This window comes from Dama dama, chromosome 22 (assembly GCF_033118175.1).
Source record: "Dama dama isolate Ldn47 chromosome 22, ASM3311817v1, whole genome shotgun sequence".
Lineage (NCBI taxonomy): Eukaryota > Metazoa > Chordata > Mammalia > Artiodactyla > Cervidae > Dama > Dama dama.
Genome location: NC_083702.1, coordinates 30,032,319 through 30,048,906, shown reverse-complemented (window position 1 = coordinate 30,048,906; position 16,588 = coordinate 30,032,319). Strand labels below are relative to the sequence as shown.

The 16,588-nt window shown below is 37.1% G+C and overlaps 1 protein-coding gene across 4 annotated transcripts in view; it reads right to left on the bottom strand.

The window, feature by feature from the left end:
- The window catches only part of PDE3A (phosphodiesterase 3A), a 359,340-nt gene that overhangs the window by 311,726 nt on the left and 31,026 nt on the right, over nucleotides 1–16,588 (bottom strand). Inside the window, exon 1 of one of the 4 annotated variants that reach the window (XM_061125106.1) lies at nucleotides 4,241–4,262. The exons of the other annotated variants lie outside the window; for them this stretch is intronic. The gene's annotated coding sequence lies outside the window, so the exon portion shown is untranslated. Of the gene's footprint in view, nucleotides 1–4,240; nucleotides 4,263–16,588 lie in introns of those variants that run through there. 4 annotated transcript variants of the gene reach the window in all.

Here is a 16,588-nt window from a genome sequence, read left to right as displayed (position 1 = left end):
CTCTTGGAATGAGTTCCATTCAAAGAATACATTCTTAAGGGCAATTTGTAAGTCCAACAAAGTTAGCCAAGGTACCCAACTAACACAATCAGCTATATAGTACTGTCCTGTAATAGGTTTATAGTGCTTTTCACACAAATAATACATTAAAAAACAAACACAAAAAATAAAGAAAACACTTTTAATCTCATAGTACAGTACCTTGAAAAGAACAGTAGTCGAGTACACCAGTTGGGTACGTTTGACCTTGAAGTTTCCTATGTAGGGAACTTACTGTATACATACTAAAGGACACTTTCTCAACGATTCCACCAATCCCATACACAAGATATAACTCCCTTGCTGTTCTCTCCCACAGCAATCAGTATTCTACATACCTTTAATCACATTCACATACTTGTAATTACTTCCCTGGTGGCTCAGATGGTAAAGAATCCTCCTGCAAGGCTGGAGACCAGTGTTCAATCCCTGGGTTGGGAAGATCCCCTGGGGAAGGGAATGGCGACCCATTCCAGTATTCTTGCCTGGAGAATTCCATGGACAGAGGAGCCTGGTGGGCTACAGAGCATGAGGTCTCAAAGAGTCAGACACAACTGAGTAACTTTCACTTCACTTCAGACTATAAAATCCATAAGGGCAACATGGTGTTACTTGATCATTTTTATTCCTAGCACAAGACGTAACTGGTGACTCAATGCATTATTACTGAACTGAATTATGCCTTATCTGCTTGATGCCACATACTCAGAAAGAGCTATATGCCTACAGACTTTACAAATGTACTCCCTCACTGTAATTACAGTATTTGATCTTTACAGCTAGTATGATGTTGTTTAATATTAACAAAAAGAAGGGAAATGAAGGCCAAAGGGATAAGTCTCACTCTCCTGAGTTGGAGGGAAAAAATGGGTACCACTCCTCCTTACTGAACAATGCTCTTAAGTTTAAGCTTCAGAAAAGGACTAGAAGAGAAGAGTTCAGGACAACAGAGCAGTCCAAAATAAACAAGAACTAAACAAGATTCTTTACACAACACCCCATTTATCTACAAAGAAGGTCTAAGCTCTAATAGCATTTACAGTCAATATCCTAGTGCCAACATCAGAGTTCAGGTAGGGTTTTGTTTTTTCTCTTTTTTGGATATGTATCTAATGATAAATCACCTGCAGATGTATCAAACACTTCTCATTTTGGAACAATGTGGGCTAAACATAGATTAAATCAAATGATTCCCTTGTGGGTTTCTCAGGGGAGAAAAAAGTACACTAATTATTGTCTTAGATGTTTCCACACTTAAAAGTACTTGCAAGTAAATTAAGTGTGGGTGGTTTAGAAACAGCAGTGAAGTAGAAAATGAAAGCTTTTATAGAGTGCCTATAATGTATTCTGTTACTGCATTGTTAACATGAAAATGCCACTAACACAACAAATATTTATTGCTCACTTAATGCATGTTTGCACTCTGGTTGCTAATGTGAAGCTAGAAAAAAACAAGCATCAAGCTTCAAAAAACTGAAATCTAGTTAGCAAACTACTAACCAGTACAGCATAATCTACAGTAAATGTGTGTAAGCATAAGCCTATAACTAAATGAATTGTAAACAGGGCTAGAGCGGTTGTGAAGTCTTCATGAAGAAGGGGAGCTATACAGAATATGTGATATTTGGACAGGTCATGAAAGTAAACTGAAATTTCCATCTGATAGGAGTTAAAGGCAAAAAAGAAGAGACAAATATAAACACTGAATTCTGCAGAGAAAGTTAAACGACTCCTTGATGGAAATGAAGGTCCTTGGCGAATAATGGTGGTACATAAATTAAAGCACAGGGTAGTGAAATCATTAAAAGCACAGAATCTGACCAGATCAGGAAGGACTCAAAAATTAAGAAGAAGGGGCTGGACTGGATGAGGAGTATCAGGAGGAAAAGTGTAAGACTTTTAGCAAGAAGGGGCTATTTAGGACCTCTGGGGTGTAGCAACCATCCATGAAACTCCATGCAGGGTAATCCTATGGTCAAAACCAGATGAAAACTATGTTTGTAAAGATGACTCCGACATCACAGATGATGGCTGTAAGCAAGCAGAGGATCACCAGAGATTCGCTAAGGCATCATGTCAAAACTCAACTGCAAAGTGATAAAGACTTTTTATCTTTGTCTTCAAAGACTGTCAAAGAGGAAAGAAAGAAAACAGGTTAAATCAGAATAATAATGTCAGCAAAAGCAATGCCAAATTTCTGATACATGCTGCAACATGGATGAACTATGAGGACATCATGCTAAATGAAATAAGCCAGTCACAAAAAGACAAATACAAATACTGTATGATTCCACTTATATGAGATATCCAGGGTAGTCAAATTCATAGACCCAGCAGGTATTACAGATCATGGTTACAGGGGGAGGGGAGGGGAAAGCAAGGTTTATTTCTTAATGGGTACTGTTTCAGCTTTTCAAATGAAAAAATGTTCTGCAGATTGGACTGGTGATGGTTGCCCAACAATGTGAACACATTTAATATCATTAAACTATACATTTAAAAATGGTCAAGGTAGTAAAATTTTATGTTCTGTGTATTATACAATTTAAAGAAATAATTAAAAGAAAAGGAAATTCCAAAATTTGGGGTCAGATTAAGGGAAGGGAGAGAATTCTTAATGACTCTTAGATCACTAGCTTAGAAGAGGGAGAAAAACAAATAAAATAAGGGGCTCTATCCTGACAGAAGGAAAGAAAATCAATTGTCAAATATGTTTGATAGGAACATCTAAATAAAAATGTTTCGCAGACAGCTGGAGACAACAGATAAGCCTCTGCGGATAGAACAGGAAATATGCTGGTTTTTATTTTAGTGTCACCATGTTGCCCAGGGATGGGGGCGGGGCTTGGAGTCAAGCATCAGGTTTAATCCTGAGCCCTAGATTTTCAGAGCTATTCTTAAAATGCGCTGTTATGTTCTACCTTTTAACATTCTTCTATCTCTGAATTAGGATGGTCTTACAATGAACATTGTCTTTTGATGAAAAACAGTAGTTGCAATAAAAGAAACAAACTCAATATAGCTTGAAAGAAAGTAAAAGTGAAGTCATTCAGTCATGTCCGACTCTTTGCGACCCCGTGGTCTGTAGCCCACCAGGCTCCTCTGTCCCTGGGATTCTCCAGGCAAGAACACTGGAGTGGGTTGCCAGTTCTTTCTCCAGGGGATCTTCCCGACCCAGGGATCGAGCCCAGGTCTCCCGCATTGTGGGCAGACGCTTTAACCTCTGAGCCACCATGGAAGCCCCTTAGGGCAGGGTTATTCATAGACAGGGGGTGGGTAAAAACACAGTGCAGCCTCAGGGAAGGAGGAGAACTAGAGTCAGGGAAGCCCCAAGGAGCTTCAGATTCCTCTCTTTACCCCCCGAAACCCGCCCCCTCTCTGTGTCTGTTTCATCCTTTCTGCAAATGGACTTTTCTGTGCTCCTTGGTCCTTAACAGGTTTTGGAAAGGAGTTTTTGCATTTTGAAAAAGACTGACTTAACTCACATGTGGCCCCAAGACCAAATTATTGAATCAGAGCTTCATGGCCTGGCTTGAGCCCAATCAGTACAGTCAAGATAACCGGGTCATGCCAAACAGGTATGGCTTCCAGAGGATGGCTACTGTTAGCACAGCCTTATACTCCAGTAGGCATCAAGTCCCACTACATCCCAGGGAAGAGGAGAGGTGTTAACAGGACAGCTGAGTTATATGGACACCTTCAGTCAGGTAAGAAGACTTCAGAGTCCTAAGAGGCCAATGACAATAGTCTTTCACTATTTAACTTTATCACATAAAATAGTAAATAAATACTAAAGAAAAGGGGAGGTCAAAGTTACAACTGAGCAGTTTTTGACTCAACATAACCATCCAATGTATGTGTGTGTGTGTGCTCAATAGTGTCCAATTCTTTGAAACCCAGTGGACTGTAGGCTGCCAGGCTCTTCTGTCCATGGGATTTTCCCAGCAAGAATACTGGAGTGGATTGCCGTTTTTTTCCTCCAGGAGATCTTCCAGACCCAGGGACGGAACCATGGGTACCGTTGTCTCCTGCATTGTAGGTGGATTCTCTACTGCTGAGCTACTGGGGAAGCCCAACCATACTATAGTAATGTTTCATTGAATGTTAGACACAGTCTGTGTTATCACTTAGCAAACATACAGAGCTGGGATTTAATTTTTCACTTAATGGATGGAAAGCCAAAGCTAAGAAATTCACTAACTTGTCCACAATTTGCACCAATGTTCCTTTAGATTCAAAGCGCTTCTCTCTTTTTCTTTTCTTCTCCAGCTTTAGAAGCATTATGCTGAGAAATAAAAATTGTATATATTTAAGGTATACAACATCATATTTTGATATATGTGTACATTTTGAAATGATTTCCATTATCAAATTAAATATCTATCACCTACCATTTTTCCCTTTCTCCATATTATACCCATCACTTTGTATTGATTTGAACGTGGTGTGCTTTCTTTTATTCGAGTCATTCAAGCAGTAGCCAAATAAACATGTGTCACAAAATACTACATGAATAATAACTGTTTTGGGTGAGAAACTTATCTGGCCTCTCTGATTATTTCCAACTGTAATAATTCATAAGTTTACTATTTTGGATTCAGTGACCTCATTTTGAAAGCATTCATTATAAGCAAATATGAACACTTTTTCCACCTATTAAAGTTTTTGCAACATCAATAATTTCTCAAAAGAAGACATATTTTATCTATTACATTAAAATTTCTGGTAAGCATTTTTATTAAGGAAAAGAGATCTGGTTCATCTTTAAGTAAGAAAACTAGTAATGGTAAATATATATAAGTCTGACAAATAATGTTTTCTAGGAAGAGTTGTAAAAGTGACCACAGTTGGTGAAACACATAATTTTTTAAAGTATAAGCATTTTTCACAGAATTAGAACAATGCTAAATTTTGTGTGGAACCATAAAAGGCTCAGAACTGTGAAAATAACCCTGAGGAAAAAGAACAAAGTGGGACAAACCCTCCCAGACTTCAGACAATGCTACAAAGCTATAATAATCAAAACAGTGTGGTACTGGCATGAAAACAGACATACAGATCAATGGAACAGAACAGAAAGCCCAGAAATAAACCCACACACCTATGGCCAATTAATCTGTAAAAAAAAGAAGACAAGAAAATACAATGGGAAAAAGACAGTTTCTTTTGCAAGTGGTGCTGGGAAAGTTGAACAGCTACAGGTAAATAAAGGAAGTTAGAAGACACCCTCAAACCATATACAAAAATAAACTCAAAATGACTTAAAGTCTTATATATAAGATATGACACCATAAAATTTCTAGAAGAGATTATAGGCAAAACATTCTCTGACATAAAGTGTACCAATGTTTTCTTAGGTCAGTCTCCCAAGGCACTAGAAATGAAACCAAAAACCAACAAATGGAACCTAATGAAACTTACAAGCTTTTACATGGCAAATGAAATCATAAACAAAACAAAAAGACAACCTACAAAATTTGAGAAAATATTTGCAAACAATGCAACTGACAAGAGCTCAATTTCCAAAATATACAAACATCTCATTAAACTCAACAAAAACAAAAACCACCTAATCAAAAAAAAAGGCAGAAGATCCAAATAGACATTTCTTAAAAAAAAAAAAGACATACACATGACCAACAGACATATGAAAAGATGCTCAACATCACTAGTTATTAGAAAAATGCAAAGCAATGGTGGCACAATGAGGTGCCACTTCATACCAGTCAGAATGGCCATCATTAAAAAGTCTACAAAAACAAATGCTAGAGAGGGTGTGGAGAAAAAGGAACCCTCCTACACTGTTGATGAGAATGTAAACTGGTGCAGCCACTATGGAAAACAGTATGGGGAGTCCTCAAAAAACTAAAACTAGAATTACCATATGATACAGTATTCCCAATCCTGGGTATATATCTGGACAAAACAGCAATTTAGAGACACATGAACTCCTATGTTCATAGGAGCACAATTCACAATAGCCAAGACATGGAAACAGCCTAAATGTATATCAACAGATGAACGGATAAAGATGTGACACGTTTATATTTATACACACACACATACATATATAAGGGAATGTACACAGCCATAAAACAGAATGAAATAATGCCATTTGCAGCAACATGGATGGACCTAGAGATTATCATACTAAGTGAAGACAGAAAGAGAAAGACAAATACTATATGATATCACTTATGTGTGTAATCTAAAATATGACACAAATAAACCTGTCTACAAAATAGAAACAGACTCACAGACACACAGAATAGATTTATGATTGCCGACAGGAAGGGCATGGGGGAGGAATGAACATGGGGGAGTTTTGGGTTACCACATGCAAGCTATTACATATAGAATAGATCAACAACAATGTCCTATTGTATAGTCCAAGAACTATACTCAATATCATGAGATAAACCATAATGGAAAAGAATATTTTTTAAAATGTGTATATAAATAGATATCACTGAATCATCTTGCTGTCCAGCAGAAATTAACACAACATTGTAAATTAACTAAACTTCAACAACAAAGGTACAAACTATTCAAGGTAGAATGTTGTTTGTGGCTTCAAGCTGGGTCTTTGACTTTTAACAACCATCTAGACTTCAAACGATCCAGTAAATAGTACTTTAAAGCTTCAGTTTCAGATGCATCAGTCCAAGAATCTAGGGTAGTGTAGGAGGAATTCAGGTAGAGATGATGAGAAAAATCTGGCCCCCATATACTTCAGTGGTTGGATCTGGTTGGTTGGTTTTAATCTATCATTCATTGAATTTGCACAGGATTTCATAAGAAACAAATGTTCCATTTCCAAGAGGAAAAAAGGAGGGGAAAGGAGGAGGGAGAAGAGGCAAGAGAGAAGGGAGAGAAGGAAGGGAAAAAGAGAAGGAAGAAAAGGGGAAGGAATAAGAATAGTGTCACTTTTTAAGAGCTTTACAGAGATCTCACTCTCAATGAATTCATCGTTCCATTTTGAGAAACTATGCAGTAGAAATAACATACGGACACATATTATCATAGATTTTAACTTTTTTGTGGCATTTAGAAAAGACTTTTCTAAATGTAGAATTAGAAATTATTTAATGAAATGAATACTGTGAAAAGAGAAATAATGGCAATAAATTATATACTCATTCAAGACTATATATTTTCCTTTAAATCTCAGTTATATAGACTAAAAATATATTTCAGAAAAACTCCAAATAAGGGAAAAATAGAAACAGATGTTACATTAAAATAATTACTTGTAATTCCATTTAAATCTTTGAAATAAGAAAACTGACCCATATGAAAAGAAACTTTTTAATATAATCTATCTTCAAATTAAAATCAGCTTTAGCCAATTTTCCACAAAGGAAAAAACTGATGCCTTTAATAATAAATATTTTCTTACATCTATAGAGCCAAACAACAGTGTAAACAACAGAGTAATATATCATCATTATGAATATAAATTTCTAACTATAATTTCAGTTTTCATTTAAGGTATATAAGTGCTATATTAGTATTTTATAAAGGTAGACAGATACACATTTAATTTTTAAAATTTAATCCCTATTTTTATAGATTTCTAAGATACTTCTATATATGCTATTTTTCCAATAAAATTTTACCCAGAAGAAAATACATCTGACTACACTTCAGTACCAGAGGAATCAGAAACATAATGAAATTCCCCCAAAAATGAAAATATTTTTGTGTTCACTAATAGTTTTTCTTCATGTAGTTACTAAGAAGACAGACACAATGCTAGACACATGGAAATTAAGTGGAAGCAATCTTAAAACAGCTGTAATTTTACAAAAATGAAAACTCAAAATTTAAGTACTCCAAAAGCAATAAAATTTTAATTCCAAGCAACAGAATCTTTGAGTTGTAAGGAATTAGGAAGCACAGGAATATCTTCCTGTGTGTATCCAATCTAATAACTTTGGCCCAGTAACACTGCCAATCCCTTTCTTTATTTGGTAATCTTGGTAACCAGGTACATGACATAATAATAGACCTCATCTTGCTAGATTTAGAGACCCTACATTTATAGACTGAGAATACCTACTTTCTTTATAGAATAAGAATACAAACTATCTCCTGTCTCCATTGCCTGTCTAATAATTCAACTATCTTAATTGGAATATAATTACTTAGTTGCCAAAGACAGTGTTCAGAGAATACTTATTCTAAACCCACACATGCATGCTAAGTCACTTCAGTCATGTCTGACTCTTTGTGACCCCATGGGCTACAGCCCACCAGGCTCCTCTGACCATGGGATTCTCCAGGCAGGAGTACTGGAATGGGTTGCCATATCCTGGGACCTTCCCAACCCAGGGAATCTTCCCAACCCAGGGATTGAACCCATGTCTCTTACATCTCCAGGATTGGCAAACAGGTTCTTTACCACTGGTGCCACCATGGACCAATTTAAAAAAAATAGGCCGGAGGAGGGGGAACATTAAGTGCCTGCTAGATGCCTAGGACTCTAGTAGATATAGTAAGCAAATTATCTTAAAATTAAGGAATAACCTTATCAGATATGAGTTATGAGTTATTCCCAAATGCTGAAGGAAAAAGCTCTGAGTTGCTAATTAATTTCCCCTAAATCATAAAGCTAATCAATAACTACCTTGACCCCAAAGTTGTACCATTATAACTCCTAATGCCAGTAAGGCAGAGAAGATGCTTAAGACAGGACGTCTATGATGAGGTCAGAGAATAAGGCCACACAACAGAGTAAGGAAATGCTCGACTGGAAGGACTAGGAAGAGGAGTTTAAGTCAATGAGAATGAGCTGCATAGGTTCAGAAGGTTTTGTGAAAGAGGTGGGTCTAGAAATAGGGCATGAAGGATGAATGGGCTTTCAGTAAGTACAGGTGAGAAATTAGGAGGACTGGCAGGGGATAAAGGTGGGAAGGAAGCTGGCGGGCTCCCAGGAAATGGGGTGGACATTGATAATGGTACATACAAAGACGCTGAGGAGGCCTGAATAGTCCCCAGAAGTAGACCTTCATGTAATGGAATCATCCAAAACAACGTAACAAAGAGGGAGAGAAAATCCCTGCGTGAGCAGGGAAGGATTAACAAGAAGTCATGGTTTAAGTAGCCTGGATCACACTTCCTATTTCTTCTCTTCCATGTTCTCTAGCACTTCTCTTGCCTCATCCCAAATTCAAAGCTTTACACAGAAAACCTGATAGTACATTCATTCTCTGAATAAAAGCTTGTCAGAATAACAAAGTTAGGGAAAGAGATAAAGTACCAGAAAACCTTAGCAATTCGTGGTCAGGCACTAATCAATACATAACCACATATTCTTCAAAAGGGATTTTGCACTAGTTCCTAACACCCACCATGAAGCCCCAAAAATGTATAAGCTACACAGACATGGATGAGCAATGCTGTTTGGCAAGTAGCCAACAGTTCGAGGAACATGAATCATGCCTCTTAAGGAAAATACTTTAGGTACACACAAACATGGTGATCTGAAGCCGACAGGTCAAAGAATATGCATTTATCTACTGGTTAGTGCCTGACGATTTTCACCCAAGAAATACTAGTAAAGACAAATTACCATTTCTCTGTAAGAGAAAGAGTACATTTCAATACATTTATTTTGTAACCAATAAATCAATAAAATTATGTAATGAGTGTCTATCCTGTATATAGTAACTCACTAGGTTCAATTCTGGATAAAGGGAAAAAAAATAAGAGATTTGGCTCCTACCTCAAGGAACCTACAGCATTATATTTTTAACTTGGAAATTACCCACGTTGTCTCCTTCCTTTTCTACACCTACAATTTTATGGCTTCCTACATAAATGTGATTTTATTAAGTCCAGAATTCAATTAGTTTTAAGCAGGATGAAGCTCCAGAATTATAGTTAAGTCACCTTTGCCAAAATGTAACTCAGTAAAAGAGAGCAGGCGGAGAAGGCAATGGCACCCCACTCCAGTACTCTTGCCTGGAAAATCCCATGGACGGAGGAGCCTGGTAGGCTGCAGTCCATGGGGTCGCTGAGTCGGACACGACTGAGCGACTTCACTTTCACTTTTCACTTTCATGCATTGGAGAAGGAAATGGCAACCCAATCCAGTGTTCTTGCCTGGAGAATCCCAGAGACGGGGGAGCCTGGTGGGCTGCCGTCTATGGGGTCGCAGAGTCGGACACGACTGAAGTGACTTAGCATCAGCAGCAGCAGCAAAAGAGTACAGGAAATATTTCCCTTCTGAAACAAAGTAATAAACCAAATGAACTTATTGAAGAAACAAAAATGTTACTCAATTATCAATGCTCAAAAGCTACCCTACATTTTTCTCTCTTATTTTTTTTTTCAAGAATCCAGAAAATGATGTCATGTTAGATATGCAAACCTACCTGCCAAAAAGAGAAATTCCAGGAAAAGTCTTTCAAAGGAAATGATTCATTAGGGAGTTCAAGGAGAAAGCTAAATATTGAACTTTGACTAAATTATTAAGTTTCAGAGTTAAAAAATTAAGAAATTAGAGTGCCTACCACATATACAGTGTCCCTCGTGAAATATTAATAGATACCCGTAAATAGTTACATACATATAAATATATGTTAGTTGCTCAGTCATGTATGACTCTTTGTGACCCCATCAACTGTAGCCCACTGGGCTCCTCTGTCCATGGAATTCTCCAGGCAAGAATACTGGATTGGATTGCCATACCTTCTCTTGGGCATCTTCCCAACCCAGGGATTGAACCCAGGTCTCCTGCATTTCAGGCAGATTATTTACTATCTGAGCCACCAGCCCACATGTACATGTATAGATAATTGAAATTAAATTCCTGATTCTCCAAAAAATGTAAATAAATATTATTAGAGTTGATCATCCTCACCTTTTTCTGTTATGTAAAGCTCAGATTTGAAATAGCCTTGAGATAAAAACAAGTGTTATTATTTTTTGGTGTTATTTAAAAAAACAGACAAAATGTAGGTTGTCATACTTCTAATTTCCTTCTTGATTACAGAATTATCATTTTGAGCATTCTGATGTTAAGTGTCTTCATTTCTTTCAGGAAGCAACACCAACAAACTCTTTCACTCAAAACACAGTTGTAAATCCAGCTATAATGGAGACAAGGCTCCTGAAAGATAAATACAACTATGGGCACAAATATTAAACTCTGTTCTACAAGGGAAAAATATATGGTCACCCTCAGGCCACCATCTAGAGCTCACTGAATGCAACAGTGGATAAATAAGGCCATCAAGTTAACAAGAGTGGTTAAGTGCTCTCTCTGAAAACTTACAATTTTCCTTGCAGCAGAATCAGATATCTGCTAAGCACTTAGGAGAAATACCTCAGAGGGAGGGAATAAAAGTTTAAAGAGGCGCATATAACAATATGGAAGCATGGAAGGTTAAGCCATTCAGTATTGAGAAAATATCTTTATAAGTATTTTAATGGTCTCTGAGGATGTTACTGTACTGCTGCATTTTAAAATAATTCAAGTGGATAATGAAGACCTTGAGCTTGCAAGAAAAATTTTAATTAAAGTCAGTGTGCACTAGGTACCCACCCACACACTACGAAAATGAAATAAATAAAGTTGGTTCCCAATTTACAGCAACAATAAAAATGTATGAGATGGCATTCTTTAAGAGTGAAAAATAAGGCATTATTGTACAATGAGTAGGAGTTAGACGTTATTTATTTCTATATAACCTTCTTCCAAAATACAAAATGCTCATTTATAAAACATATTTTGTTTGTTTTTGGAGTTTTAGATATAATATATATGGGCACCCAAGCTTGCATTTCTCCAAAATGTGTGCTAACCCAGAGTATCACAGGATAAAGTATTTAACTCTTGTAGCTCAGAGTTAGAATTATATCAACATAAATCTGTGCCTCTGAGTTATACCCTTAAGACTAGGATATAGATCTATTTTTTCAAAGTAGCATCTGAAAATACCTAACTTTTATTTTAAAAAAATAAAAATAAAAAAGCAAAATCTCTAATTCAAAAGGATTCATACACCTCAATGTTCATATTGGCACTATTTACAACAGACAAGACATGAAAACAACCCAAAAGTCCATCACAGACAACTGATTTAAGAATGTGTGGTATATACAAATACATACACACAGGAATGCTACTCAGTCATAAAGAAGAATGAATCACCACTTGCAGCAACATGGATGTACCTAAAGAATATTACACTTAGTGAACTCAGAGAAAGACAAATACTATAAGATATCACTAATATGTGAGATCTAAAAGTAGTACAAATGAGCCTACCCACAAAACAGAAACAGACTTGCAGACATAGAAAACAAATTTATGGTTACCATAGGGGAGATGAAAGTGGAATAGATTAGGAGTATGGGATTAAAAGATACAAACTACTGTACACACTCACGGTACATAAAATAGATAAGCAACAAAGGTTTATTGTATAGCATGGGGAATTGCATTCACTATCTTATAATAACTGATAATAGAATATAATCTGAAATATATATGCATGCAACAGAATCACTTTTTGCTATACATCGGAAACACAATATTGACAATCAACTATATTTCAATAAAAAAGAAACTACTTCATTTTTATAAAACTGCAGAAATGAAGAAAAAATGGAATGTCCATTACAGTTTAAAAAAACAGCCTAATTTGGAATGACTGGGTCCAAAAATTTTAATGTGTTTATAGTAGAACTTATAAATATCCATTGTAAATTTCTTCCATAAGTTTGGAATGATAAATTTTTTCAAAATTGCCATACTAAAAAATAAAAATACCAATGTCTGGGTACCATCTCAGGCCATCAGATGAGAATATCTGGGGGTGGAGCTTGCTTAGTAAATAACTCATCTTAAATTTCCTGAAGGTGAGTCCAAGGCACAAACAGCATCCAGAAACCCTAAATTCAGTTGCTCTGCAGATTCTTTTAGCTCCAAACTGCTTAACTTGGGGTCTCATCTTGCCCCACCCCCAAGACTAGAACTGGCACAAAGTGCCAGAGATATTTCCTAAGCCTATCTCTATAAACTTCCAAATGTTATCCATAACATGCAGATAACCACCAAATTCCACCCTATTGTTGTCAAATAAGAAAAATGTACACTTCTATAAATTTCCAAGCACTATATCCACATAAGTTATGATGCTGATTCATCTGTTGACCATCTCCATGGATCTATGATAAAGAATGTGACCCACAGGACAAGTGGACTCAATTATACCCAGGCCCTCCCCCCACGCCAAGGACCCCAATCTCACTTATAAGAATATTTACAATCCAAGGTGGAAAATGTAAGTGCCATTAGAAAGGAATAGGTATGGTGCTATGGAGCTTCAAGGAGAAAAAAACTTCCAACCGGGATGACCAGAAAATACATCACTGAAGCAGATATAAGATGGGCTATATTTTATTTACATTCCTTGGAGATCAGGTTAGAGAGACAGGCATTTTGTGATAATAGGAATGGAAATAAAAATGTAGAGATCCTCCATCCATGAAATCATTGCTTGCTTCGAAAAAATAGAGATCTGCCTACCTACAGGAAGAGAGAGGGAGAGAGAAAGGGAGGGAGGGGAGTGTAAGATCACATTAGCTCACACTACAAGCAATTCATGGTGTTGGAGAAGATGCTTGAGAGTCCCTTGGACAGCACGGAAATCAAACCAATCAATTTTAAAGGAAATCAACCCAATCAATTTTAAAGGAAATCAACCCTAAATATTCATTGGAAGGACTGATGCTGAAGCTCCAATAGTTTGGCCACCTGACGCAAAGAGCCAATTCGCTGCAAAAGACCCTGATGTTGAGAAAGACTGAGGGCAGAAGAAGCAGGGGGCAACAGAGAATGAGATGGTTGGATGGCATCACCGACTCAATGGACATGAGTTTAAGCACACCGCAGGAGATAGTAAAGGACAGGGAAGCCTGGCGTGCTGCACTCCATGGGGTCACAAGGAGTCAGACACGACTTAGTGACTAAACAACAAAATAAACAATTCAAATTAGTTAGAAAATTGATGTGACAAAGGAAGCAAGCAGTTTGAAAAGGCTGAAAAGTAGAAACGGCAGATGAGAGGAGATCATAAAACCTAAGTTAAGAGGTGTTCATTTTATTTGAAAGGCAACTAAGAATTATAAACTGTTTGTTATCAAAGGGTTAACATGATTTTATATTAATAGTAGCATTCAACAAAACAACTGTCATTATTAGACTTGACTATCAGGAAGACAGTGCAATAGTGCAAGGGGTGAATTAATATTCAGAAAGCAAGGGGTGGGAAGATCAGTACAGAAGCTCCCACAATAGTCCATTCAAGTATGATGTGCCTATAAACTAGGATAGCCAGAGTATTAAAGGAAAGGAAGGGCTGGACATAATAATTATCTTTGAAGAAAGTTATATCCTGGAAATTCCGGTGATGCCTTTGCTGGCTAGTGCAATGGAAACAGGAAGCCTTCCGAGCCAGACAGACCTGGACGCAAGACCAGGCTCTGCATCTGATAAACAATAAAATCTTGGGCAAGTTACTTAACCTCCACAAGCTTCAGACAGGAACAACAATACATTATCTCTAATGCTGTAATGAGAATGAGTTGTGATATCTGCAAAACGTTTAGCATATTGGGGAATTAACAATAGGGAAAAGAGCAAACCAGTAAAAGAAACAAAAATGTGGATTAAGATATTATCGATGTTAAAGAGTCAATGAACTTTTACACCAGAGCTCAGCTACCCTCCTCCATGTTCATTATCTACCTGGCTGTCTCTCTCCAGATAGCAGGAAACATTCTCCAGTATCGCCCTGGCTCCAGGTACCAACTCCTTATTTTAATCACAGAGTTCAGGCAGACACATGTCAGAACACAGAAAACAGCCCTTCCGAAGGTCAAATCATACCTGCAGCCCTGCTCCTGATTTCATTTGTGTTTGGGACAGAGAAAGGATCAGAATTCAAAGTATATACTAGGGCTTCCCTAGTGGCCCAGTTGTTAAGAATCCATGTAATGCAGGGGACACCGGTTCAATACTTAGTCTGGGAAGATCCCACATGCCACAGATGCCATGGAGCAACTAAGCCCTTGAGCCACCACTACTGAGCCCGCTCAGCAACTACTGAAGCAGACGCATTCTAGAGCCTGTGCTCTGCAACAAGACCAGACATCACTGCAGGGGGAAGCCCATGCACCGCAACTAGAGAGTAACCGCCTCTCGCTGCCACTAGATTAAGTAGGTGCTCAGCAGCGAAGACCCAACCCAGCACAGCCAAAAACAAAATAAATATATATTTTTTTAAATCATCTACTAATGGATGTCTCAAAGTAGTCATGAACATGAAGGGACTCAGGGGGAACTGTGCAGACAATGCAAGTGGAGGATTCTGTCAAAGCTTTTAAACTAGAAAAATGAACATGCAATTCCCTCTGTCTAATTCAATTATTTTTTTTTAATTTGCCTTATTTGGAATGACAAGACTAAAAATTAAGATGATACATCATTGAGTGTTTAAAGTCGTCTTCAAAGAATATTTGTAAAAGGTCTGCCAAATATGGTGAAGCCATCTTTACAACACTTATGAACCCAGAATACTAGCATATGGGTTTTACAGATGAAACGTTTTAATTTTAGTTTATCTCCTCCTTGTTGGGGAAAAAAACAGAGAAAACAGAAGCACTGAATTCTCCTGAAGCATGTGTTATTTCTGCCCATAATTTTTTTGTTAACATATAGGTTTCTTTGCTTCTCGAGTAGAAAACAACTGAAATCATAGTATTTTTAAGCTTTCTGAATCAACTATTAAAATGTCTGACTCCTATATGTAACAACCAGCCAAGCAATAAAATTTCAATTTTAACCCCAAGTTTACAGTTTCTAATTAATGTGCTAAAATTCCCATGTGTGCATTTTATTTTCTTCCTATAATCTTTCACCTTTCCATGAGGAGGTGATGGGTTAGGATCAGCTTAGGAAAAGTGTCCCAGTTAAACGAATGCAGTTAAGTCACCCACATTTGCTATGAATCCTTTGCCAGCTTGATAGTTTTACATAAAAGGTTTATGTGACTGCCATTTTTAAAGTAACATAAAAATCTTTACATTTGTACATCCATATTCATAGCAGTATTATTCATAATGGCCCCAAAGTGGAAGTAATCTAGTTATCCAGAAATGGATAAACAAAATGTGATCTACACATACAATATCATTCAGCCTTAAAAAAGAACGAAATTCTGACACATGCTACAATGTTAGATGAATACTGAGGATGACATGATAAGTGACATAAGCCAATCCAAAATCCCCTGCCTCATCTATACTCTATGATTCCACTCATATATGACATACCTTGAGTAGACAATTCATAGACACAGAAAGAAGAATGGTAGTTGCCAGGGGTACTGAGTGATTGAAATGAACTGAACGGTGAGAGAGAAAGGGGGAAGAGTTATTGAATGGGTACAGAGTTTCAGTTTGGGAAGATGGAAGAAGTCTGGAGATCCTTGCTCAACAAAGTGAATATACTTAATGCCACTGAACTGCACAATTA